Source organism: Procambarus clarkii, chromosome 62, assembly GCF_040958095.1.
Source record: "Procambarus clarkii isolate CNS0578487 chromosome 62, FALCON_Pclarkii_2.0, whole genome shotgun sequence".
Classification (NCBI taxonomy): domain Eukaryota; kingdom Metazoa; phylum Arthropoda; class Malacostraca; order Decapoda; family Cambaridae; genus Procambarus; species Procambarus clarkii.
Window position 1 is genome coordinate 21010690 of NC_091211.1, and position 24829 is coordinate 21035518.

Here is a 24829-nt window from a genome sequence, read left to right on the forward strand (position 1 = left end):
AGGGGGGGGGAGGAGAGGGGGAGGAACGACCTGCACCCTGCATTGCATGCTGGACCCCCCTCCCCCCCATGCTGTATGCTGCACCCTGTTTAATGCTGCCAGACGCATGATGTGCTCCGGTGTGGTGTTCACTTGTGCTGCTTACCTCCCCTCATCTCTAACTCTACCTGCTCGGCTGTGCTGCTTACCTGCTCACCTGTCTAACGTACGTGTTCAGCTTTGTGACTTGCTCGGTTTGCCTATGACCTGATATAGAAATATAACTTGCAACATGTAAACTGTGTTGCACAGTGCAGTGCATCCCTTGTTGCTGTTGTTATGAAGGTTGACCTTCAGCTCTTTGGTCCTGACTCTCAACCTACACCTGATTGGTATAGAAGTTACTGAATCTATTTGTTCTGTCATATCTACATTTGAACCCATATATATATATATATATATATATATATATATATATATATATATATATATATATATATATATATATATATATATATATATATGTCGTACCTAGTAGCCAGAACTCACTTCTCAGCCTACTATGCAAGGCCCGATTTGCCTAATAAGCTAAGTTTTCATGAATTAATGTTTTTTCGTCTACCTAACCTACCTAACCTAACCTACCCTAGCTTTTTTTGGCTACCTAACCTAACCTTACCAATATATATAGTTTAGGTTAGGTTAGGTAGGGTTGGGTAGGTTCGGTCATATATCTACGTTAATTTTAACTCCAATAAAAAAAATTGACCTCATACATAGTGAAAAGGGTAGCTTTATCATTTCATAAGAAAAAAATTATAGTAAATATATTAATTCAGGAAAACTTGGCTTATTAGGCAAATCGGGCCTTGAATAGTAGGCTGAGAAGTGAGTTCTGGCTACTAGGTACGACATATATATATATATATATATATATATATATATATATATATATATATATATATATATATATATATATATATATATATAGTGTCAGCTACCATACATCAGCTCACTCTGAAATTCATTCCATTTATTAGTCTGACATTGAAGATGTTCCTTTCAATATTTCCACTGGGAATTCGGGTAATTTAGCTTCGGACTATGTTCCATTGTTCACACTATTTTAAATTGTGTATCCTAATCTACGCTATCAATTCCAATTAGCATTTTGTACGTGGTGAACATGTCTTCTCTGGTTGCAGACGATGAGTCACAATAACGTGGCTGAAGTATATTGACCAGATCACACACTGGAAGGTGAAGGGACGACGACGTTTCGGTCCGTCCTGGACCATTCTCAAGTCGATTGTGAATCCTGGACCATTCTCAAGTCGATTCCCTGGAAACACAAACCGAAACTGTCTCTATTTTCCGCTTGTAACAACTTGTAATAAAGTTGTTACATCTTGGCTTAATGTGTTTATGACGTATTAGAACGTTGTTACAACTTGCTATATTGGTTGTTACAACTGGTTAGGAGGTGATAAAACTTGTTCGAACGTTGTACCAACGTCGTAGTTTCGGTGTGTGTTTGGCGGGTTGTGAATCCTGGACCATTCTCAAGTCGATTGTGAATCCTGGACCATTCTCAAGTCGATTGTGAATCCTGGACCATTCTCAAGTCGACTGTGAATCCTGGACCATTCTCAAGTCGATTGTGAATCCTGGACCATTCTCAAGTCGACTGTGAATCCTGGACCATTCTCAAGTCGACTGTGAATCCTGGACCATTCTTAAGACCCAATCGACTTGAGAATGGTCCAGGAGGGACCGAAACGTCTTCTCCCCTGGTTCTTGACTCTTCTAGTGATGGGATGTTTAGCTCCTTAAAACCTTTCTCGCCGCTCACACCCCCGGCGCTGTGACTATGTGTACCTATGTGTAGGGAGCCGGTCGGCCGAGCGGACAGCACGCTGGACTTGTGATCCTGTGGTCCCGGGTTCGATTCCGGCTGCCGGCGAGAAACAATGGGCAGTGTTTCTTTCACCCTATGCCCCTGTTACCTAGCAGTAAATAGGTACCTGGGTGTTAGTCAGCTGTCACGGGCTTCTTCCTGGGGGTGGAGGCCTGGTCGAGGACCGGGCCGCGGGGACACTAAAAAAGCTCCGAAATCATCTCAAGATAACCTCTACATTTCCCAATGTTCCTCTGTGTCTGACCACATATGGGGTTCCAGGCTGGTGCGGCATATCGCAGAACAGGTGTGACGTGTAATACACAGTTCCCTATGAGCCACACTGTTCAAGTGTCTGACGACAGTATTATCAAACCTTGCCTACGCTGCTGAATTTATTCGGTTAATGTGCGCTTCAGAAGATAGATACAGTGTTGTGTCAACGTCCAAACATATTTTTACTGTCAGAGTCCAAAAGGATCTTTCATCCCATTTGGCACCTTACATCTTTCCTCCCTTTACCGGACCACATCTTCACTACTCTACATTTACTGGAGTTAAACTCTAGCAGCCACTATTTTCATCATTCTTTGAGTTTGTAAAGGTCTTCTTGAAGAGTCCTGCAGTCTTTTCCCCATGCGTATCCTCCTCAAAACTCTTCCAACGTCAGCAATATTGACAGAAATCAGACTATTCCCGCTGGAAAATCCTTCACATAAATCAGGAATAGAATTGGCCCTCACGCTGACACCTGCGGGACGCTGCTTCAATAACATCTCACCTCCCTGATAACTCTTTCCTTACCGTGTGTCTCTTTCCTTTCTCATACTTGTGTACCTGCATGTTCATTGTAGAGCATTCCTAATGACTCTAAACTCCTCTCTCTCCAGCAGGTGCACTATTTGCATGATGAGTACCACGTCTAAGGCTCTCTGATAGTCCAAAATATGCAGTCTACCCATCGTTCTGTCTCATGACCGATTTCCGTTGTGATGTCATATAATTCTAACCGGTCTGTTGGGAAGACATTAGCGTTCGTGAGCCCATGTTCGTGTTCCGTCATGAGAACAGCAAATCGTATCCAGTGTTGTGCTTCCAGTTTCACTATGCTTCATGCTCAGGTTTACATGTTTTATCGCCTGCTGAGGCACTGCTGCAGGTCAAAATAAATCGTAGAATTAGTGTAATTCTCATACTGTTATACTTTACTAAAATGCGGTCTGCATCCCGCACCATTTGGGAATGCTACAGGGCGCATGAAACGCATGCGCTTTAGGGAGAAGCTAAAAGAAGAGGACTGGGGAGGGAGAGATGCTCCCCCCACTGTTGTTTACTGTTGTTTACTGTTTGTGGTAATCCGTGTTGTACCAAACGCGGCTCACTGTCCTCCCACGCCAGCCACTGCATGACGGCGCGCGCCTCTAACGCCTGTAGAGCGCCTAAACTCTCCTCCAACGCAGTTATGCTTTACAGACTTTACACAATCGCCTGCCACAGTTTTCAGTATTATACAGCTGGATTTGTGTGTGTGTGTGTGTGTGAGTGTGTGTGTGTGTGTGTGTGTGTGTGTGTGTGTGTGTGTGTGTGTGTGTGTGTGTGTGTGTGTGTGTGTGTGTGTGTGTGTGTATTCACCTAGTTGTGCTTGGCGGGGGTTGAGCTCTGCTGTTTCGGCTCGGCCCGCCTCTCAACTGTCAATCAATTAACTGTTACTAACTACTAACTAATTTTTTTCCACACACGCACACACAGGAAGCAGCCCGTAACAGCTGTCTAACTCCCAGGTACCTAAATCGAGCCTTAAGATAACACTCACTTCCCCGTCTAACCTATTCCTCTCATTTGCAAGTCTGAAGTTGCTTCAGACATCCCTGAGACTCGTCTGTGTCGGAGGACGGGCTGCTGTGTCTGTAGTATCCATCCATGTCCCCCCTGGTTCTGCTCTTCCCATCTTTACACGTCGCTTTGTTTATTTTGTAAACTGATCTTAGAATCTTATTTGTCATCATGTCTCCCCATTTTCTTCCTTTATTAGTGTCGAGCGGTTAAATTACTCAAGTCTTTTCTAATTTTCATTCTGTATTGCTATTTGGTGTATTATCATTCATGTTCCCGTTCACAGAAGATTGCATTTGTTTGGGTTGAAGTCCCGAGGCCATCTTTCAAACAACTTCTAGAGTTCGTTTAGGTCACATTACAGTATATCACAGTCTGCTCCATGTTCTCATTCTATTCATTAGTTTTTCATCGCCAGTAAACACAGATGCGACGTAGCCTATTTCATCTTTGAAATCATTGAAGTATATCTCCGTTCTCAGTGTGGCCCTTTGTTTCCTTCCTGAGCGGTACTCTCTCACCCAACTTAGGTCTCTCCTCGATACACCAGCCTGCTTAAGCTGGAAGAGGAGCCTCTTGTGGAGGACAGTGAGAAAAGCTTTCTTACGTGGAAGATATAGTCTGGCCAACCCTATCTACTCCTGTCTTATTGATGTCATCTTGTAAACCCCAGTTCAATTGATCAAAGCAGGAGTTCTAGTACCTTGCAGGGGATTCTTGATAATAGGATACCGGATCAGTGGGTCTTACTTTACTCCTTTCTTATAAATAGAACCACATTAGCCTGTTTTTTAAACCTTTGGTAATTCTCCCTCTTTTTAGTGAGAAGCTGAATATAAAAGTGAGGTATCTACATAATGCTGTAGCTGTATCTTCAGCTGTAGCTGTATCTTCAGCTGTAGCTGTATCTTCAGCTGTAGCTGTATCTTCAGCTGTAGCTGTATCTTCAGCTGTAGCTGTATCTTCAGCTGTAGCTGTATCTTCAGCTGTAGCTGTATCTTCAGCTGTAGCTGTATCTTCAGCTGTAGCTGTATCTTCAGCTGTAGCTGTATCTTCAGCTGTAGCTGTATCTTCAGCTGTAGCTGTATCTTCAGCTGTAGCTGTATCTTCAGTATCCACCGTGAGACCTTCTTTGTGCCTGTGATTTTCTTCATATTCCTTTTGTTGTTTTCTTTACTCTTCTCTCTTGTGAGGGATTGTCTGTCCTCTTAAAAGCCTTAGATCTAGGGTTAGGTCAAGTTCCAGCTTGTAAACTTTCGGAAAACTTTCATTGTGTACTTAACATACTTCATTGTCATTCTCTGTGTGTTCGCCCATTCTCTAGTGTAGCAGGATTACCTGGTCATCTTCCTAAACCTTCCTTCTCGTACTGAATGTGTCCAAAGATCAGTATTAAGTGTGGTGGAGTCATCACCAGTGTGGTGGAGTCATCACCAGTGTGGTGGTGTCATCACCAGTGTGGTGGTGTCATCACCAGTGTGGTGGAGTCATCACCAGTGTGGTGGAGTCATCACCAGTGTGGTGGAGGTGAACACACACACTCGTGGCTCCAGTGTGCTACTCGCATTTAATCATTAATCAATGAAAGCTGGAGTCTGCGGGAAACGGAAAAAGGGGGTAAGAGAGAGAGAGAGAGAGAGAGAGGAGATAGAGAGAGAGAGAGAGAGAGAGAGATAAGGAGGTAAGAGATGAGGTAATGTTGGGGAGGAGTGAGAGAAAGTGAGAGGTGAGGTACATGATGTGATGAAGGACGAAAGGTAGGAAAGAAGGGTAGGTGTGAGGAGAGAAGAAGTGGGGAGAGGGAAGGAAGTGAGAGAGATGGTAGAGGAAGGAAGGAGGGAGGGAAGGGAGGAAGATGAAGTGGGGGAGAAGAGAGGGGAGGAGGTGTGGAGAGGGAGGGCGGAAGTGATGACGTGGAGAGAGAGGATGAAGAAGAGGGGGGATAACAGGAAGTGCGGGGGGGGGGAGAGAGAGAGAGAGAGAGAGAGAGAGAGAGAGAGAGAGAGAGAGAGAGAGAGAGAGAGAGAGAGAGAGAGAGAGAGAGAGAGAGAGAGAGAGAGAGAGAGAGAGTAACGGGAGGTGGATAATGGAGACAAATTACTCTCACTTGTTGGATATCATTTAAATCTTTTGTAATTATTTGTCCCGCGAATATTTCAGGATATGGAATGTCACACATTTAATAACTGTCTGTCTCCCCCCTCCCTCTCTCTCTCACTCCCTCTCTCTCCCTCTCTCTCTTCGCACATAAAGACTGTGCTTCTCCCTCACTATCATCAAGAACTCAACACGTGACGGTTCAAAGCTACAAAAGTAGCCAAAAGCTACAAAAGTACGCCATCACACACCTGCCCGGAACAAGGTGTCAACAGTTGTGCTAACTCTCCAGGTGTGTTACACTGCGCCTAGTTACACTCACCAACTTTCACAACCACCAGCTTCATACACCAACTATTTATACCAATACTTGCACCTCTCGCCCCACAGTAAATGTACACCCGTGAAAATATATATTTGTGAGACCTCTGGTGCAAGTGTAGGGACCCATAGCCTCGGAGAAGAAAGTAAAGAGTACTCAGGGAAGACCTTGTGGATCCTCACTGAACACTTTGATATTTTCTTTTCCTACCACCCCATATCCCTATTCTATTTGTGAGATATATAAACTGGTAAATGCCATATTCTCACACGAGTATCCAATGGGGAGGCAAGAGACAGCTCGCAGACCTAGAAGACAGAGGGACTAGAATTTCTGGTAAAAAAAGCAAACTATTAACTTTGACGAATTTGTTTCCAAGTATTCCTGAATCGTAAACTGTTTGAGAACTACAAATCAACATAACATAGCAACTTGCTTCAGGAGTTGGATGACTCGCGTCTTAACAATAGAAAACACTGCAACTCAAAAGACAAGACTCGAACCGAAAAAGGAGTGACCTCGAGTGCCTTGTCTGAAGATACCGAAAGTGCCACGACCTCCCTCCGCCCCCCCCCCCCCAAGAGTGCCACGAACTCTCCCCCCCCCCCCTCAAGACTTGACCCTTCGAGTACCTCAACGTGTCCCCAAAACAAGGTTGTTTGGTTAAAATCAATATAATTTAAATCACTGATATAATTCAAGACTTAAATCACTGATATAATTCAAGACTTAAATCACTGATATAATTCAAGATTTAAATCACTGATATAATTCAAGACTTAAATCACTGATATAATTCAAGATTTAAATCACTGATATAATTCAAGACTTAAATCCCTGATATAATTCAAGATTTAAATCACTGATATAATTCAAGACTTAAATCACTGATATATTTCAAGACTTAAATCACTGATATAATTCAAGATTTAAATCACTGATATAATTCTCCTTTGATTTAAATAAAAAAATTCTTTTAAATTTCAAACGTAACTGTATAGAGGTGTTTATTATATGCTTGCATGCAAATCTTTGCCACAAAACAGCTTATAACGAAAATACTGTACATACCAGACAAGTTGTATAAATTTTTCAAACTTATCACAGTCCAATGTCCACAAATTTCACAAAATGATTAATCTAGCCTTTGGAAATTAGGAAAAAAAAGAAATTCCATTCACTCTATTATTACCTCAGCACTAGCTGCAGTACAGTAAATAATGTGAATTACAAAAAAAAAGCATGAATGGCTATTAGAATTCAACCCCCCAGAAACAAATTATGACAGCTATTGTACCCAGTGCATTACACATCATAATGTAAGTGAAAATACATCATGATTTCTTCATAATTATTTCACCAACATATTGCTATGCCAATTCAAATTTCAATTAGCCTAATACAATTATTAAGTAATTATTATATCACACACTGCACTGAAGTCACCAAAGTAATCCAACATTCGTTAAATTGAAATGACAATTGTTGTAATGTATAGATAAATGACAACTGCTGAGAGATAAATGACAACTGCTGAGAGATAAATGACAACTGCTGAGAGATAAATGACAACTGCTGAGAGATAAATGACAACTGCTGAGAGATAAATGACAACTGCTGAGATAAATGACAACTGCTGAGAGATAAATGACAACTGCTGAGATAAATGACAACTGCTGAGAGATAAATGACAACTGCTGAGAGATAAATGACAACTGCTGAGATAAATGACAACTGCTGAGAGATAAATGACAACTGCTGAGAGATAAATGACAACTGCTGAGATAAATGACAACTGCTGAGAGATATATGACAACTGGTATAATGTACAGAGAACTGAGACAGTGAACAAGTTAAATATTGTCAAATCATCATAACCTGCACAAAAAGCAACAACCGAGTCATAATTCAGTACAAAAATTATACAAGTTGTATAATGCCGTTATTGCCTGTATATAACACATTACCGTTGTTCTCATTTTAAAACCTGACCACCAAGATCTGTCTCTGAATTCAGAGGCTTGAAAAGAAGCAAAAGTTTTGCTGATTTCGCTGGCCCGCGCAAATTTCTTAGGCTTGTATTATCAATTTATAGGCGGAGAAAACCCGCTCAGCGCCGGAAGCAGCACCGACCACTGAGAGACAATGTTTTGTTCCGGAAAGTATACCACTGTCAGTAGCCTGTGATCTCCACCAGTCAATACCAGACATATTCTGTGTCTCCAGAAGTATACCACTGTCAGTAGCCTGTGATCTCTACCTGTCAATACCAGACATATTCTGTGTCACAGCTTCAGTGAAGGTCACTTCCCAAGCACCTACTCACTGTTTTCCATATATCAACTGCTTCTGAAGAACTGACCCACACAAGTTCTTTGTTAAGTTGAAAGTTTTAACAAAATGTATTTTGTCATTGTATTGTTCCCTGGTGATGAAAGGTTTAATGTTTATTATCACTTGTTGACTGTCTGGTTTAAGGCTTTAGTCTAGTTTGTATTATATATTATATTCCTTGAGGTATACAGTTGCTGTGACTAGAGAGCCTGGAAGCCTTATTCAAAGAACTGTTTTCAGATTTTTTGAAAAACAATCTTGTTTTCAGATTGGGGAGTTCTGCTTAGGAGTTCGGCTTTCGGTAGCAACGTTTCACCAGTTGGGGTCTGTTTTGTGACGCCAACCTTTCTGGGTGCCTCAACTGGTTGATGGCAAACAGAATGCTTCCAGCCACAGGGGGCTTTCTATAAGCCATTAGTTAGCCAAATTTATATCATCATAATTAAGCAGAAATCATGGTTTCTCTCTTTCCAAAATTTTCTAAACTAGTCTGTTCATTCAAAACACGGGACCAAAAAGCAGTCAATTTTATGAAGAAATCCAGTATTCAAGTATGTCCTTACGAATGATATAGTGTCCAGTTATATGCTAACAATCTTTCAATAAATTCAATTTCATTATATTTATTAGGAGGAAATAAAATGTCTCCTATTGAAATAGAATCACTGTTCCCCATATATCATTATAATTATTCTGCCATACTGAGTTCACTTGAAGTTAGTGCACATATGTATGAGCTGTCTCTATGTTGATACTCAAGTACTGCCGAGTTTACATGTTAAATTAGGTTGAAAATATATTAGTGTCCAAAATATATCGTTAGTCTTGGTCATTATCCCATCAGAAATGGTCACATAGACCCATCTTAACAAAGTTTCAATGTGCTTTCAAAATTCTGGAAAAATGCACATTCAAAACAAAACTTGTTTGAATAGTCCCTTTCAAAATGTTGTTGTTGGATCTGTCACAGGGCTATGACTGGGCTAAGAGTGCCACAGACTGTTCCCCAGAGTGAAAAAAGTGCATTCAGAGTATCCTCAACTGTCTCCAGAGTGACACAACTTGACCCTAAAGTGCCACAGACTGTACCAAGAGTGCCTCAATCTGACCCCCCTAGTGCCATAGACTGTACCAAGAGTGCCTCAGCCTTACCCTAGTGCCACAGACTGTGCCAAGAGTGTCCCAGCCTTACCCTAGTGCCACAGACTGTACCAAGAGTGCCTCAGCCTTACCCTAGTGCCCCAGACTGTACCAAGAGTGCCTCAGCCTTACCCTAGTGCCACAGACTGAACCAAGAGTCTCAGCCTTACCCTAGTGCCACAGACTGTACCAAGAGTGTCCCAGCCTTACCCTAGTGCCACAGGCTATACCAAGAGTGTCCCAGCCTTACCCTAGTGCCACAGACTGTACCAAGAGTGCCTCAGCCTGACCCTAGTGCCACAGACTGTACCAAGAGTGCCTCAGCCTGACCCTAGTGCCACAAAGTATCCCCAGCGGTGTATGACCAGATGCCGAGTGAAACTATTGTGCCCCACAGTGAATAAAGTGTCCGCCAGTGGCCATAGGTGCTTGCTATACCTGGATCTTTGAGACCTCACACAATTTTTGAATAACTTTAGATACCTGGGCGCCTCCAGAAATGTCTAAAGTGTTCACAGCCAAATACTCAACAAAGCAGGACTATATATAGGAGAGATAAGATTGAATTTCACCTTACAACAACTGTCGTGAGGTGAATGAGACATGTGCTCATTTCGATGTGTGTTAAAACCCCACACACTGTAACCCCTGTAATGGTTGAGACAACTGTAAAGAAGCTAAACAGCGCGAGCTGTGACAGTCCCTTCACAATCGACTTAAGACATGGAATACAGAAACTTGATGTTTACGTCTAACTATACTGTGTCTATCAGGGAGTTCTCACCCATGGTTCATCACCGGGGATAACATATGTTCCAGTTCTCGTTCCTAAAACTTGCTGACAGTTAATATATTTTTATAACAATTCTAGAACTAACTGAACACCCAACTAATTGAACACTTCGACATATTACTTAACTTCCAGACTGATGAACCAGACATCTCTAATGTTAAATTTACATACACAACTAGAAACTCCACAACGCTATGAAGCTTCTTCAAATAACCTCAACACTACTACTCACCCACAAGAGTAATAGAGAACAAGAGGTTGTTCTGGAAACTGGAACATATTGGAGGGGTGACAGGTAAGCTTCTAACACGGATGAAAAATTTTCTGGTAGAAAAATGAGGGCCGTAATCAGAGGCAATATATCGGACTGGAGAAATGTCACAAGTGGAGTGCCACAGGGTTCAGTTCTTGCACCAGTAATGTTCATTGTCTACATAAATGATCTACCAGATGAAATACAGAATTATATACATAAATGATCTACCAGATGAAATACAGAATTATATGAACCTGTTTGCTGGTGATGCTAAGTTAATAGGGAAGATAAGAAACTTAGATGATTGGAATGCCCTTTAAGAAGACCTGGACAAAAATAAGTATATGGAGAACCAATTGGCAAATGGAATTTGATGTGAAATAATGTCATGTTATGGAATGTGGAATAGCAGAACAAGGGTGAACACACAACCAATAATATATGTGAAAAATCTGTAAAGAACTCTGATAAAGAAAGGGATCTAGGTGTGGTTCTAGATAGAAAACCATCTCCTGAGGATCACATTAAGAACATTGTGCGAGGAGTCTATGCCACGCTTTCTAACTTCAGAATTGCTTTTAAATACATGGATGGCGAAATACTAAAGAAATTGTTCACGACTTTTGTTAGACCAAAGCTAGAATATGCAGCGGTTGTGTGGTGCCCATATCTTAAGAAGCACATCAACAAACTGGAAAAGGTGCAAAGATATGCCACTAAGTGGCTCCCAGAACTGAAGGACAAGAGCTACGAGGAGAGGTTAGAGGCATTAAATATGCCGAAAGTGGTAGCTAGAAGAAAAAGAGGTGATATGATCACTAGTACAAAATAGTAACAGGAATCTATAAAATTGATAGGCAAGAATTCCTGAGACCTGGAACTTCAAGAACAAGAGGTCATAGATTTAAACTATTTAAACAAAGATGCCGAAAAAATATAAGAACATTCACTTTCGCAAACAGAGTGGTAGACGGTTGGAACAAGTTAGGTGAGAAGGTGGTGGAGGCCAAAACCGTCAGTAGTTTTAAAGCGTTATACGACAAAGAGTGTTGGGAAGACGGGACACCACGAGCGTAGCTCTCATCCTGTAACTACACTTATTTAATTGCAAGTCAGCTTACCTCCTGCCCTGCCCACAAGCTACCAGAGCACCTGGCAAAGCTGTCCATCACCAGGCGCTTGTTACACAACTGCTCAACTGTGTCTAGTAACTGCCAGGTACAAATATACTCAGCACTATACCAGGTTCGACAAATGGCTGTAAAGGAATATTTTTCCTGAACAATTCTCACGCTAAAATAAGGCTAGACAAATAGCTGTCTTCACTTCTTTGCCTTACGTTGTATATCCTGACCAAATGTTTAAGGAATAATGATTCACAAGAGTTAACTTTCATATAGACTATACAATTGTTGATCATTTTGTTCTTTTAGACCTTAAAAAAAGATTCTTTGGAAGAAATGTATTGTGATAGATGAGTTCAGAATACAATCTCACCTGCAATCTTAGTGAATGTGAAGTACTTATTTATAATACAATAGACACCTATTATCAATATTTTATTTTAAAACTACTACGCAAGAGAGAGATTCATGTGAAATACAGAGTAAAGCATCTGGGTCATATTATGTCATCAAAGGGCCAACATGTCCTTTTCTGATGCCATCTGAGACCCGAAACTCAAGACAAATGTCATACTAAACGTCATACATACCTGGTTATATCCACACCTACACCTGTTGCCTGGCCTCATGTCCACACCTACACTTAGTGCCTGGCCTCATGTCCACACCTACAGCTGCTGCCTGGCCTCATGTCCACACCTACACTAGCTGCCTGGCCTCATGTCCACACCTACATTTGCTGCCTGGTCTCATGTCCACATCTACACTAGCTGCCTGGTCTCATGTCCACACCTACAGCTGCTGCCTGGCCTCATGTCCACACCTACACTAGCTGCCTGGCCTCATGTCCACACCTACACCTGTTGCCTGGTCTCATGTCCACACCTACACTTGCTGCCTGGCCTCATGTCCACACCTACACTTGCTGCCTGGTCTCATGTCCACACCTACACTTGCTGCCTGGCCTCATGTCCACACCTACAGCTGCTGCCTGGCCTCATGTCCACACCTACACTAGCTGCCTGGCCTCATGTCCACACCTACACCTGCTGCCTGGCCTCATGTCCACACCTACACCTGCTGCCTGGCCTCATGTCCACACCTACACCTGCTGCCTGGCCTCATGTCCACACCTACACTTAGTGCCTGGCCTCATGTCCACACCTACACCTGCTGCCTGGCCTCATGTCCACACCTACACCTGCTGCCTGGTCTCATGTCCACACCTACACTTAGTGCCTGGCCTCATGTCCACACCTACACCTGCTGCCTGGCCTCATGTCCACACCTACACTAGCTGCCTGGCCTCATGTCCACATCTACACTAGCTGCCTGGCCTCATGTCCACACCTACACTTGCTGCCTGGCCTCATGTCCACACCTACACTAGCTGCCTGGCCTCATGTCCACACCTACACTAGCTGCCTGGCCTCATGTCCACACCTACACCTGCTGCCTGGCCTCATGTCCACACCTACACCTGCTGCCTGGCCTCATGTCCACACCTACACCTGCTGCCTGGCCTCATGTCCACACCTACACCTGCTGCCTGGCCTCATGTCCACACCTACACTTAGTGCCTGGCCTCATGTCCACACCTACACCTGCTGCCTGGCCTCATGTCCACACCTACACCTGCTGCCTGGTCTCATGTCCACACCTACACTTAGTGCCTGGCCTCATGTCCACACCTACACCTGCTGCCTGGCCTCATGTCCACACCTACACTAGCTGCCTGGCCTCATGTCCACATCTACACTAGCTGCCTGGCCTCATGTCCACACCTACACTTGCTGCCTGGCCTCATGTCCACACCTACACTAGCTGCCTGGCCTCATGTCCACACCTACACTAGCTGCCTGGCCTCATGTCCACACCTACACCTGCTGCCTGGCCTCATGTCCACACCTACACCTGCTGCCTGGCCTCATGTCCACACCTACACCTGCTGCCTGGCCTCATGTCCACACCTACACCTGCTGCCTGGCCTCATGTCCACACCTACACTAGCTGCCTGGCCTCATGTCCACATCTACACTAGCTGCCTGGCCTCATGTCCACACCTACACTTGCTGCCTGGCCTCATGTCCACACCTACAGCTGCTGCCTGGCCTCATGTCCACACCTACACTAGCTGCCTGGCCTCATGTCCACACCTACATTTGCTGCCTGGTCTCATGTCCACATCTACACTTGCTGCCTGGCCTCATGTCCACACCTACACTTTCTGCCTGGTCTCATGTCCACATCTACACTTGCTGCCTGGCCTCATGTCCACACCTACACTTTCTGCCTGGCCTCATGTCCACACCTACACTAGCTGCCTGGCCTCATGTCCACATCTACACTAGCTGCCTGGCCTCATGTCCACACCTACACTTTCTGCCTGGCCTCATGTCCACACCTACACTAGCTGCCTGGCCTCATGTCCACACTTGAAGATATAAGTCACAGATCCATCTTTATGTCATATTAGAGCTTAAGTATGTGTATAATTGTGTAGCATGTCAACATGATACAATACGTAGACAACAGGCGAAGCATGGATACCCCGAAGCTCAATATTATATATTATTTTTATTAAGGAGTTGTTGATTTTTCTGACTTTCTCCGGTGTTTCAATGATAAGTGGGGCAGGCTGTTTCGTCTTGGTCTTCCAAGACTATGTTTTTGTCTTGGAAGATGGCAGAGTGAAGCCTAATGTTACCGGGCTGTTGATAGCTGGTAGGGGTCGTTTGATGTTTAATGTCTTGCCCAATATCCACTCTTTTGTCGACGTAGAATGTGTCGATCATTTTAGCGTTGTCAGGATATCCCTGATGAGATGATGATGATGATGATGATGATGATGATGATGATGATAATGAAGTGGTTGTAGAGTGTAGAGACCAAGTGTTCCTTGCTGTGTGGTGTGTACTGCCAGGCGTTTAGCAAGAAATATTGTTTGCCTGTTTACTGAGATGGTTTGGGGCTGAGTCTGCAAGTGAGCATGTGAAGACATAGATGACATTCGTGTCTCTCAAGACGCTTCCTTTGGTGTGAGGAAACTTTTTCATGAGCAAGTTGGTAGTCTTCTTTTTCTTATAGTATATTATTAATTCAATCTTCTAGTTAATATCGGTAGCAGTCACATTTGTATCATTAATGTCTTTCATAACTCTTTCTTCCGTTTCGTGGTCCGCGGAGAAGACGTTCCTTTAAAACATTTTAATACGAGGGACCAGTAATGAAATACTGACCATTTCCTCGGAGGTGGCAACTCTGCACACCATTCCTTGTAACGATCTCTTCTAAACATCGGTTAGAAAATCCAATATCGACCTGCTCAACTCTGCTGTACCTGGAGCAGAGTTAAGAACAACTGCTTCCAACTGGAGCTGTGTGTGAGAACACGGTTGACCTAAGCGTCGACAACACTCCGCTTGTGTCTATCAGGCTACTCTCGCTACTAACAATCAGGAACATTCCCATCTTGGTTTCTTTAGTGCAAACTGCAGTGTGAAAGCCACTAATCCTTACCGAGGGAGTTACATCTAGGAAAGTTTGCTTACTTTCTTTCTGTCATGACGGCCGGGGCCGAAGAAAGGAATTTAAAAAATATCGATAAACAATAACAGGAAATAGACTGGGGCACTAATGCAGGTGACAGGTAAGCAACTGAGGACAAGAGAGAGAGGCAGGAACACAGAACACAAAGCCACAATGGGCCAGTTTACGTAACATCCATACCACCACACCTGGAATATGCCGAGTAGTTCTGGTCGCCACACCTGAGAAAAAGACAGTTACAGGTTAGAGATTACAGAGAAGGAGAACAATCAAGTGTGTTTCAGGCACCCAACCCACACATCTGAAAATACAGAGTGGCGACGTTTCGGACCGTCCTGGACCTGTACCAAGTCGTGTACAGAAACTGTTGATGATTGATTGATAAAGATTAAGCCACCCAAGAGGTGGCACGGACATGAATAGCCCGTAAGTGGTGGCCCTTTTGAGCCATTACCAGTATCAAGAGCTGCTACTGGAGATCTGTGGAGGTGCGACTGCACCCTGCTTGACGGGAGATGTCTCCCGGACCAAATGGTGACCAAATGGTGAGAAACTGTTATAGAGAAAGTCCATATATAAGTTAAGAATGTGAGGTGAAGGTACCTTTCACCTCACATTCTTACCATATATTGATATTCCCCTTTACTCTATCTTGTATGGGCTATTCATTCCCGTGCCACCTCTTGGGTAGCTTAATCTTCATCAATCTACTCTATCATTACACTTGATAATAGTCCAGGTCTGATCGAAACGTCGCAACTCTTACTTTCAGATGTGTGTGTGTTCGGTGTCTAATTTTCAGCCATGTTATTGTGACTTACCGTCTGCAATTTGCTTTATAGTTTGAGGAATAATATGAAGATAGTAATAATAAAATAATGAATAATCCTAACATGCTAAGGTACCTGGACATTTATACAGCTGCCCTAGACTATATGAAGGGTTACACAGTGTGTGTCAAGAGCCAGCTGTGTGATACTAAGGTACCTGGACATTTATACAGCTGCCCTAGACTATATGAAGGGTTACACAGTGTGTGTCAATAGCCAGCTGTGTGATACTAAGGTACCTGGACATTTATACAGCTGCCCTAGACTATATGAAGGGTTACACAGTGTGTCTATGTTATACTAAATTAGGATTGACTGGCAGAATCAATCTGCCAGTCAAAGTTGAACTGCAATGACTGAGAAAAAACCCGAGTGAAGAACATCAAGAAAATTATAAAATAGGATTGGAATGCAGATACGGTAAAAATATTTATATTTAAATGTCCTTTGGACTATAAGAAGCAATTAGTTTTAAATTATTCTATAGGCTTTTAAAACTAAACCAAATCGCCTTTCTAACAATCAAGTTAATACACGCAGTCCTGGGCCTCATATACGCCTTCTAATGCCTAATTTAGCACATATATATGATATATGTGATATATAGCACATATATGTGATATACTGGACCTAACAAAAGTGTAGAAGAGGTTGTTGTCTTCTTACTCGTACCATCTACACAAAGGGGTCTCAAAGTGCAACAGTTCATTTTCTTACGAAGTTCCTGTTTCATATATATATATATATATATATATATATATATATATATATATATATATATATATATATATATATATATATATATATATATATATATAATGTTTCTCGTACTTTGACAGTGTAAGATAGATGCTATAGAAACTAGTGTGTTATTAAGCACTTATCCACTGAAGGTGATTAAGATGCTTTTACAAGCTCAGGTTATAATTACATCACACTGTATAACTAATACATTACACGGTCAATCTTGGGAACAAGTCCAATATATCATCAAGTGTTCCAGTACTCATATAGGTATTACAGAGTTCAGCATACCTCAGCCCAGGAGGGTGAAAGTTAGTCAATATGGGACATTCTACAATATAATGTTCAAGGGAGGGCATGTTTTCTTTTTCACAAAGTTCTTGTTCTTTAACATATACGGGGTCAAGGACCCACTTGGGTGGTGGTGGTGGGTGGTGGCCACCTGTGCTAGGCTTACAGCTTGTTCCCCAACACACACACCCATTATTGGTAGTAGTAATTGTACCAACGAGGTCTCTACACAAGGCCTGAATACATTCGTTATTGTGTATTAAGCCCCTCACACAGTACCTTATAGGAAGGCGATGAGTCACAATAACGTAGCTGAAGTAGTTTGACGAGACCACACACTAGAAGGTAAAGGGACGACGATTGATTGATTGTTGCCGCCGAAGGCGGGTAATTTATTGTGCACCCCATACTCATCCTGTGAGCGGTAGCGCAAAAGCATTACAGAGGGCACAAAAGGTCTTTATCAGACCTCATCTTAGATTATTACATAAACAATTTCATCTATCCTTCACACCTTATAGTTACAATGTCAGCTAATTACAGAGAAAGTGCTATTTCAAGAGCTACATATTTACAGTGAGTCATCATACACGTTTCGGTCCGTCCTGGACCATTCTCAAGTCGATTGTGTTATGAGAATGGTCCAGGACGAACCGAAACGTCGTCATCCCTTACCTTATAGGTGTGAAGGATAGATGGAATTGTTTATGTAATAATCTAAGATGAGGTCTGATATAGACCTTTTGTGCCCTCTGTAATGCTTTTGCGCTACCGCTCACAGGATGAGTATGGGGTGCACAATAAACTAGCCACCTTTCGGCAGCAAACAAACGTCGTCATCCCTTCACCTTCTAGTATGTAGTCTGGTCAAACCTTATAGAAAGCAGTACTCGCATAGTGATCGTTAACCAACGAACATTCCATACTATCTTGCCCCAGGTTTCTACCCATTTTTTTTTCTTTTGGAGTAAAGAGGAAGGAGAGGCATAGGTGAAGGGAAGTATAGAAGTGGGAAATACAGTGAGAGGTATGAAAGCAGACGGGCTGTCCGCCTTGCTGACACCATGTGTGGGTGTTGACAGCTAAGCTAAGCTGGCTCCCTCTTGTCAGGGAGCTGTGAGTGTGTGAGAGGTTCTTCACATGTGTTTCACCATATTTGGATGTCCATAGATGAATACTGTGTAGCATTCATATATACACACTCCGACAATACCCATTTCTACCCTTTCTACCCATTACATCAGCCAGTCAGCCAGCCAATAAATGGGTGGCGGGTATGGGTGGTGTGCGGGCAGGCAGGAGGTCTGGGCACCCGCGGCTGCCACAGGGGGGCTGAGAGCCGCACAAGCTGCCATTATGAGAGAGCGCGGCTTTACCCCCATAAAAAGAGAACCTTCCAATTTGGATACTCATAAATTCCAAATTTCCAGATCCTCTATAAATGGATTTTGAGTTTTCGGGGAGGGAGAAGATCGGCGCTGAATCCCAGCGTTGAACATTCTTAGGTAAAATATTGGCGTTGAGCATTGTTCACTAATATTCTACGTTAAGCATTCTTCACTAACGTTCTACGTTAATCATTTTTAATATATTGGCATTGTTAACGAACATACTGGCGCTGAGAATACTTAACACAGTGGTGCTGAGCAGTGTTGTGTAACGCAGTGGTGCTGATCAGTGTCATGTAACAGTGGTGCTGAGCAGTGTCGTGTAACATAGTGGTGCTGAGCAGTGTCGTGTAACATAGTGGTGCTGAGCAGTGTTGTGTAACACAGTGGTGCTGAGCAGTGTCGTGTAACATAGTGGTGCTGAGCAGTGTCGTGTAACATAGTGGTGCTGAGCAGTGTCGTGTAACATAGTGGTGCTGAGCAGTGTCATGTAACAGTGGTACTGAGCAGTGTCATGTAACAGTGGTACTGAGCAGTGTCATGTAACAGTGGTGCTGAGCAGTGTCATGTAACAGTGGTGCTGAGCAGTGTCATGTAACAGTGGTGCTGAGCAGTGTCATGTAACAGTGGTGCTGAGCAGTGTCATGTAACAGTGGTGCTGAGCAGTGTCATGTAACAGTGGTGCTGAGCAGTGTCATGTAACAGTGGTGCTGAGCAGTGTCGTGTAACATAGTGGTGCTGAGCAGTGTCATGTAACAGTGGTGCTGAGCAGTGTCGTGTAACACAGTGGTGCTGAGCAGTGTCGTGTAACATAGTGGTGCTGAGCAGTGTCATGTAACAGTGGTGCTGAGCAGTGTCGTGTAACATAGTGGTGCTGAGCAGTGTCGTGTAACATAGTGGTGCTGAGCAGTGTCATGTAACAGTGGTGCTGAGCAGTGTCATGTAACAGTGGTGCTGAGCAGTGTCATGTAACAGTGGTACTGAGCAGTGTCATGTAACAGTGGTACTGAGCAGTGTCATGTAACAGTGGTGCTGAGCAGTGTCATGTAACAGTGGTGCTGAGCAGTGTCATGTAACAGTGGTGCTGAGCAGTGTCATGTAACAGTGGTGCTGAGCAGTGTCATGTAACAGTGGTGCTGAGCAGTGTCATGTAACAGTGGTGCTGAGCAGTGTCATGTAACAGTGGTGCTGAGCAGTGTCATGTAACAGTGGTGCTGAGCAGTGTCATGTAACAGTGGTGCTGAGCAGTGTCATGTAACAGTGGTGCTGAGCAGTGTCATGTAACAGTGGTACTGAGCAGTGTCATGTAACAGTGGTACTGAGCAGTGTCATGTAACAGTGGTGCTGAGCAGTGTCATGTAACAGTGGTGCTGAGCAGTGTCATGTAACAGTGGTGCTGAGCAGTGTCATGTAACAGTGGTGCTGAGCAGTGTCATGTAACAGTGGTGCTGAGCAGTGTCATGTAACAGTGGTGCTGAGCAGTGTCATGTAACAGTGGTGCTGAGCAGTGTCATGTAACAGTGGTGCTGAGCAGTGTCATGTAACAGTGGTGCTGAGCAGTGTCTTGTAACAGTGGTGCTGAGCAGTGTCGTGTAACAGTGGTGCTGAGCAGTGTCTTGTAACAGTGGTGCTGAGCAGTGTCGTGTAACATAGTGGTGCTGAGCAGTGTCATGTAACAGTGGTGCTGAGCAGTGGCATGTAACAGTGGTGCTGAGCAGTGTCGTGTAACATAGTGGTGCTGAGCAGTGTCATGTAACATAGTGGTGCTAAGCATTGGCAAGTAAAGCTGCCATATGAACTGAAACGTTAAGCCTTGCCTGGGCTGCCCAAGCAAGGCGTAAAGTATCAGTTCGCGGCACTGGTTTGGTGCCCCTGAAATCCTTCCCTATTGTGGCTGGCTTGTGGCTCAGTCGACAGAGCACTCGTCTCTCATGCTGGAGGTCGCGTGTTCGAGCCTCCTATTACCCAGGGGGCCAGATTCACGAAGCACTTACGCAAGCACTTACGAACGTGTGCATCTTTCCTCAATCTTTGACGGCTTTGGTTACATTTATTAAACAGTTTACAAGCATGAAAAATTGCCAATCAACTGTTGTTATTGTTATAAACAGCCTCCTGGTGCTTCGGAGCTCATTAACTGTTTAATAATTGTAAACAAAGCCGCCACAAGATTGAGAAAAGATGTACAGGTTCGTAAGTGCTTGCGTAACTGCTTCGTGAATCTGGGCCCCTGGTGAATTAATTGGGAATATCCACGGTATTGAGCTAAGGCCCAGTAGACAGTCATGAGAGCCAAGGTCCAGTAGACAGTCATGAGAGCCAAGGTCCAGTAGACAGGAGAGCCAGGGTCCAGTAGACAGGAGAGCCAAGGTCCAGTAGACAGTCATGAGAGCCAAGGTCCAGTAGACAGTCATGAGAGCCAAGGTCCAGTAGACAGTCATGAGAGCCAAGGTCCAGTAGACAGTCATGAGAGCCAAGGTCCAGTAGACAGGAGAGCCAAGGTCCAGTAGACAGTCAGGAGAGCCAAGGTTTGTACGTTTCTGGTTAGGTAACACCGTTGTATTTTGTACGTAGTGGCTGCTTAGTATATCGGTGAAACAGTCCAACATTGTTTATAAACAGTCACCTCCATATATATATATATATATATATATATATATATATATATATATATATATATATATATATATATATATATGTATATAATCAATTACAGATTTTCTTATTTATAATCTATGATACACACACATCACGGACCTTTTCAGGTGCTACAGTGGTTTGCCAAATATGCAGTACAACCCATTCAGGTCTTACAACACCCGTTAGGACAATATATATATCTTAATATTGATTAGTTTCACCCTTTCACGTCCCCTTAAAGTACACCAGGAAAGGTTAAAAAGTTTCTATGTGTGACCTCGACATACTTCAAGATGTTCTAACTACTCCTAAACTGGAAGTGGCCTAAATTAGTGTGTTGAAAAGGCATAATACCCTTAAGATTTGTAGAGCTGTGTAGCCTTGGAAGTTAAGATCGTACACAATGGTGCTAACTTAACCTTATCAACTTTTGTGAAGGTCTGATAATTTACACTATTTTTTTGTTTTCTTGGGTAGTAAGTTTTGTTTTCTGATTGCTGTTGTTTCTAAAGTAAAGTAAATGGTTATTTTGCCCCTCTAAACTTTCTTCACCTTTACCTCAGACAGCTCAGGGAAGACGTCTTGAAGGAGCTTGAAGGCTGCTGACTTACAAAACAATGTGTCACAACTCTAGATGAGGAGTCGGCAGCCTTCAAGTACCTCCAACCCGTCTTCTCCAAGCTGTCTAAGACAAAAACAAAGATCGACTCAAAGCTTGAGGGGAAATGATAGCCATTCTCTACATGTTCTAGATCTAGACATAAGCCATCAGAAGACAACACTACCCAGGAACAAAGACTGTATTAGAGTGAGTAAAGACTTCCTAGCTTGATCCCTTGTCACAATGTTCTGCCCTTTAACTGTTGCTACTCTTACCAGATATCGTCTTCAGATATCGTCTAGCGTCGTTCCTCGAGGAAGCCCGAGGTTTACACCACACCTTGTAAGCTTTGCTCAACCCTAACCTATTATCAAAGATCAATTATTGTGTTCAACACGCCTCTGAATTAGTAATGACAATCACCTATTACAATCATCTTCATTCAACTTGCGATGATTATAAATGACCACGATGAAAATTAATAATGTTTCAAGTTAAATATAAAACTTCTAAGGCCTTAAGACCTTAAGAAAACCGGTCATCCTCAAGCACTAGACCTTGGCCTCACGATGTTCCCTTACTACTGTGTCCGAGAAGCACTAATCACACAACTATAAACCCATATAGTTAATGGCTTTGAAATTAACTTAATCAAATGGTCAGCAATATGTGCAACAATGAACTGATTCAAAGGACACCACTTTCTATTTCGGGCGAAGACCAAAGGATGTCCTAAGCTGCCTCCGGCCATTTTGTCGACCTGACGCTTGAGTCTTCAGGCTAGCGAAGAACAGCCTACCCTGTTCAAACAAGTTTTGTTCATCACATTCGAGCTGATGTAGATTTCTTACTCGCCATAATCTCCAGCTGGAGTAACACATTACATACTCATCACAACTGTGCTGAGTATACAATGACCTGAGTATGCAATGGTCGACCAGGAATGTACAATATTCCTAACAGGAAATGGGAGTTAGTTGTGCTCAAAAATCAAGGGTAGCTTCCAGTTAGTTGAGTAAGACGAACATTGTGTAAGGTGTTGAGAGGAGTGAAGGTGTGCGGGGGTGCTTATGTAAGTTATATAACAGTTATATAAGGTGAGCAGCCAAGACAAGGTGCTCGACCAAGGTAGTCCCGTGTCACAAGGTGGGGCCAAGCCGTGTCCTCTCTCACTCAATGTCAGGTCACACGTTCCAGGTGACAGGTCCCAGGTGACACGTTCCAGGTGACACGTTCCAGGTGACAGGTCCCAGGTGACACGTCCCAGGTGACAGGTCCCAGGTGACAGGTCCCAGGTGACAGGTCCCAGATGACAGGTCCCAGATGACAGGTCCCAGGTGACACGTCTCAGATGACAGGTCCCAGGTGACACGTCCCATATGACAGGTCCCAGATGACAGGTCCCAGATGACAGGTCTTTGCTGTAGACTTAACAACCTGTCCTCCACAAATGCTGCCACTTACAACACCAGAAGGTCGAGCATACACAAATGTACTGTTGTGCCCACAAAAGTTCACGTGTTGTATATTATTATTATTGATATTTTGGCTAGAGGACACGAGAAAGAAGGCAACAAGCACACTTGAATTATCCTGGGCCTATTGCTGCAAAAATGTGTACTACATTAGGATTCAATTGTTCAAATACACCAACAATTACGTTGTTCAAATACACCAACATCTATGCTGTTCAAACACACCTACACCAATGTTGTTCAAATACATTAGTGCGTTTCTTATTGAAATACAACAACATCTTTGATGTTCATTTACAGACTTAAACGACACTTCAAATCTCAATGTACCTTATAATCCCTAAGGATGTGTGAGCCATTCGAAACACATATATTTAAGCTCGTTTAGAGATTTAACAACACATTGTTTTACCAATACATAAAACAAAAAATTGTAAGCTAAATGATTTTGAATTTAGGTCTACAGATGTAAGTTTGACTTACACCGCTCTATATCTCCTCAGTCCAGCCAAAATTGTAAAGTGTTTATAAGTTCTTACGAATAAAGTCTGGGATTTTTATTCTGATTTAGTATCTTTTCCTTTGGAATCTTGTAAATCCAAGATTTATGTCAATATGAAACATCATAAACATTTTCTTATATTAGATTAAGATACTATTTAAGACTCTCAAGGTAAGGTAATTATGAAGCGAAAGCTCTTAGTATGACTATGTAGCACTTGTAAAAATTTTCACGTTACAACCAAAACACAACTTCTCTAAGAATTCTTTCTCCTTTGTCTCAAGGACAAATCGTCTGCATATCACTGCATAGCTTACTTTAAGTATGCCGATACACTTTGCAGGACGCGTAAGTGCTATATTATTCCATGCAATAGTAACTTCATCTGAGTGTCTCCTGAGTGTGTTCAGCAGGCATGTGTGTCACCTTGCCACAAGTGACACTTATATTCTGCTACTTATATACTGTAGTGAACCAGATCAAAATAACAAATTCTTTTGGGAGAGTGACTATCAGTTCTCCACAAGATAATTTATCTCTTTAATGTGTGCTTTACACTGAGGATGTGAGATTTGCAAAAACGTCTGCCATCATATGTGAACCCAACTAATTCTGTATATAAAGCCTAACCCGTGAAGATATAATACAGGTTCTTGTAATGAGTGTTTATCAAAATTATATGTTATCCTTTATGAACTGAAAATCTGAAACCATGATCCTCAATTCATTTTCTTTCATGTAACTTAAGGAAAAATTACTTACTTACTGGAACAAATTGTACCCAAAATACTGGCGACAAGAACTCTTTCAAGCTGAGTATACTGTGTCTGGGTAAGTACCTCTTGCTTGGAATGTTCAATGTTGTAAGAAATTTTATAAACAAAAATGGAAAATTGCCTCTCAAGCCTATGGTGTTTATTTTCTTCAATATATAATATCTCCAGGACGAATTACAGGTTTTGTTACTAACAAATAAAAATATAGTGTTGATATTTGCAAGGCTTTAAATGCTTTACGCACATATGTATCTTATG

The 24829-nt window shown here is 42.8% G+C and overlaps 1 long non-coding RNA gene across 1 annotated transcript in view; it reads right to left on the reverse strand.

Moving 5' to 3' along the window:
• Positions 1-24829, reverse strand: part of LOC138354281 (uncharacterized) — a 957217-nt gene that overhangs the window by 548754 nt on the left and 383634 nt on the right. The window contains exon 3 of the long non-coding RNA XR_011223529.1: positions 15513-15545. This is a non-coding gene — a long non-coding RNA (uncharacterized lncRNA). The remainder of the gene's footprint in view (positions 1-15512; positions 15546-24829) is intronic.